The sequence below is a fragment of the Pundamilia nyererei genome, unplaced genomic scaffold, assembly GCF_000239375.1.
Source record: "Pundamilia nyererei isolate P.nyererei 1_Seehausen unplaced genomic scaffold, PunNye1.0 scaffold00265, whole genome shotgun sequence".
In the NCBI taxonomy this organism is placed as follows: Eukaryota; Metazoa; Chordata; class Actinopteri; order Cichliformes; family Cichlidae; genus Pundamilia; species Pundamilia nyererei.
Genome location: NW_005187666.1, coordinates 29,498 through 33,559, shown reverse-complemented (window position 1 = coordinate 33,559; position 4,062 = coordinate 29,498).

Sequence of the window (4,062 nt, the reverse complement as noted above, 5' to 3'; positions counted from 1 at the left end):
AATTGAATCTGCAACTGAAGCAGTTGGTTAGTATGATTTTGACTTTTTGAATTCCAGATGTTCGACTCTTGTCTAATTTAAAATAATGACAAAAGTAAGGAATAAATATTGAGTTTGGCTCAATGACTCCACTGTGCTTGTTCCTTAGTTATGTTATGTCTATATGATGGAAAGCTTTAAGTATCTGTTACTGAATATTTTTTAATTTAACTTTTAAACATGTTAGTTTTATTGTTGTTAAAATGTACAAGTACATAAATGTCATTAACTTAAAAAAATAAAAATAAATTGGCCTTAATTTTTTTTAAGTTCTGCTGACATCCTCGGGTTTACAGTGTGTGTATGGAGGTGTTTTCATTATATTCTTTTGCTTCTTTTTCTAAAAGATAAAATATTTCATCACTTGTCTTTGTCAGCTATTAGAAAATCGTTTTTGGTAATCTAGTAGATATTTATTTAACTATTAAAACAATATTTTTTTTTTACAATTCTTAAGTCAAAGTCATGTCTATTCAGAGTTCAGACAGGCATTACAAATGGTATGATTTAATGGGATTTATTTGCTTAGTCAAAAGTTTCTGTTTCTGTCTTTCTAAAAAAGTCATCACATACCACTGTGTTGATGTCAAAGGAGAATAGCTGGACTGCTTTGGTGTGACAGCAAGGCAACATTAACTAAAATAATCACTTTTTAGAACCAAAGAATGCAGAAGAGCATTTCTGAACATGCAAGACTTTGAAGCAGGTGGGCTACAGCAGCAGAAGAACATGCCAGGTGCCACTCCTATCAGCTAAGAACAAAAAAAGTCTCCAAAACTGCAAAATAAGATTGGAAAAAGATTGTCTCATTGTCTCATCTGATGAGTCTCATTTTCTGGTGTGACATTTCACTGGTAGTGGTGTGTTTGCATGAAAGTACAGATGCACCCTTTCTTGTTTCAGTGGTTCAGGCTGGTAGTGGTGTAATGGTCCTGGGGATATTTTCTTGGTACACTGGGTATCAGCCGAGCATCATTTAAACACCAAAGTCTGCTTGAGAGTTTTTGTTAAACCGTGTCCCTTTATAGCCACTGTATACTCATCTTCTTATGGCTGCTTCCAGCAGGATCCCTCACCATGTCACGAAGCTCAAAACATCTCAAACTGTTACTGGTACTCAAATGACCTTCACAGTTCCAGATCTGAATCCAAGACGGCACCTTTGAGATGTTTTGGAATAGGAGACTTGCATCATGATGACCTGTTGCTTCACAGTAAGAAGGTCCTGGGCCTTTCTTTGTGGAGACTGAAAGTTCTCCTTGTGCAATCGTGGGTTCTCTGCGGGTACTCTGGCCTCCTCCCACAGTCCAATAACAGATGAGGCTTCATCATTAGGTTATTCTTAATTGGCTGTAGATGTGAATGTGATGTGGATGTCTGTCTGTCTTTCTCTGCCAACCCTGTGAGAGACAGCTGACCTCTCTAGGGTGTATCCTGCCTCCGGTAAAGTCTGGAGCTTGAATCATGTAGGAAGAATTAAGGCAGGTCTGAAGGCAAGAGGTGGTCTACGCATAGCTACCAACACATTTCTACGAAAGCTGTCAATGTATAACAAGTATGATTTAAATGGTTATTTCGACTAAAATGAGGACTTATAGAAAACCTGATCTTTTAACTTAAATAGTGAAAAAAACACACTTCCCGGTGTTTAAAATACAGAGCTTAAAATGTCAAATGAAAACATTTTATATATGAGAAAAACTTCCATTGGCATTTAGCACTTGTCTTACCTGTGTGAGGGAGCGTATTCAGTGTAGGAGGACTGGCAGTAAGCACTATACACTCCAGTGGGATTTAGTATCAGAGGTCGTGCTGCAGCCCCTCTCCATAAGAGCAGAACTTTTCACATGAGTTACTCTGATTGGCTCAGACACATCCACTGGGTATGGCATATACAGTCACTGGTTCTGCACTTTGGCAACACGGGGGGAGAAGTTCCAGTAAACTAACCTATGTACTGTCAGTGTTAACTATCTGGGGTCGGGCAGTGTTCAATAAATCCTATTTTTATCATCTGTCCAAATTATCGCAGTGTGCACAACTTTGATAGGCATTATAAGTATTGTGAATGGGGCCAATAAATCCTGATTCTGTCCATTATTCATATAACATACTCATATAACATATTTATATTCATATTTATGCACTGGAAACCTAACAGAATAATTAATTTATATAATTTAATTAATAGGATAAATGTTATTTCACCAGTGCATTTACCTGTTGCTCATTTGCAGATACCAGGACACTGGGTCTTGGGGCCACATGCACTGGAGGCACAGACCACATGGCACTCTGTGCCAGAGATGCATGTGGTCCGACTTAGGGGGGCTAATGTTTACAGCATGATTGTAATGAGACTATAAATTTCTTATCTCCCATCTTCACCTAACCTATGGTGCATGTGATTTTCAAGGACTCATTAATCTTGTAGGCCTGAATGAGATATGATTAACAGTTGTGGAATTTCCCATACATACCTAAGTTTGGTATCAAAATAAAGCTATTACCCCTGTTATCAATTTATTACACATGAACACATGAACATTGTAGTGGAAAACTTGTATTTCAACACACTTAACCTTTTGTATACTAATGATATATGATTGTAGCCTTCTTGTAACCTGATTGTGTGTGCAGTGACAAACAAATTACTGTAAGCTGCAAGGTCATGAGACGTTTTATGTCTTTGTTATCAAGCAGGTGCCTATAAGACCGTGATAATAAAGTTCCCTAGAGCTGATGAGACAAAGTTTATATGCACACAATAAGTATAAAAAAGCAGTTTTCTTTCTGTATTAATACTGGTGTTACGACTGTCCGTACTATATTGGTACATTTATAAAAGAAAGTAGGGACAAGCAGCGCCAAAAGATTGTTACTAATCAAGTGTCTCAGTGTTTAAGTGTCAAAAGCAAGATAGAAACCAGATTAACCTCCTGTCACAGCAGTCACTGCACAGCAGCTTACAACATCTCAGACTGCAGGATGGATAGATGCCCCTTAAATCAAAAACTGGTTAGTTCTGCAAGATCATTTTATGAAAATACTAAGATGTCATGGTCCTGGGTCTGTGACACAGTTTTTATGTGTTTGGACTTTTGATTCTGTTTATTTAATATTGTGAAGTTAAGATTCTGTTCCAAGTTCTGGTTATTATGATTGAGATCCCTCTGTTTAATATTTGTTTTCTCAGGTCTTCTTAGTTTTGTTATCTAGTCTTTAGGTTTTGGTATCAAGCCTCTATACCCCATACTCGTGTCTCTGCAGTCTCAGTGTCAAGCTTGAATGTCTTTTTCTGAGATTCTGAGGCAGAGAACGTAGAGGGAGAAATAATGAAAGGTGTTTTCAGTGTGGGGCCACAGCACATTGGTTTAATGATTGATCTGAAAAGGCAGGAACTGAAACTGTTTGACTCGGGTCGGAGGGTGAGAAGGGGAAGATGTCATAGCCCAAAGTATTTTCATATTAACCATTCACCCAGACAGTAGATGAAAGGGGGGGAGGGGGGGGGATACATGACATCCGTTTTGTCCCTGGAGGATGGGAAATGACCACGTCCAGTGGCATATATCTCTGTCTCACTGAACTCAGTGGCTGGAGGCCTTAGTTAGTTTGTGTGCAGTAGGTGTAGCGAAAAGAACAGTTCTAACTTTGTCTGACTTTGTAAGCTACTCAGATTTAATCCTTTTGGTACATGTTCCTTCCATAATGGCTTCTCCAACACACATACATAGTCACCAGATGCTGGAAATTATCAAGTAAAAATACTTTTTAACTTTACTGGAAAAAATATTTATTTCATTTAATAATTTACAGCACTACACTAAGGAGCTAAAATGGCCCCTAATAATCGGGAATAGCGTTTTGTTCAAAAGCTGTGTTCCCAGTACTTTAGCATCAAGGTAGGGACTGGTGCACAGTGGCTCTGTTAATTCAATTCAATTCAATTCAATTTTATTTATATAGCGCCAAATCACAACATAAGTCGCCTCAAGGCGCTTCATAGATACAGAGAAAAAA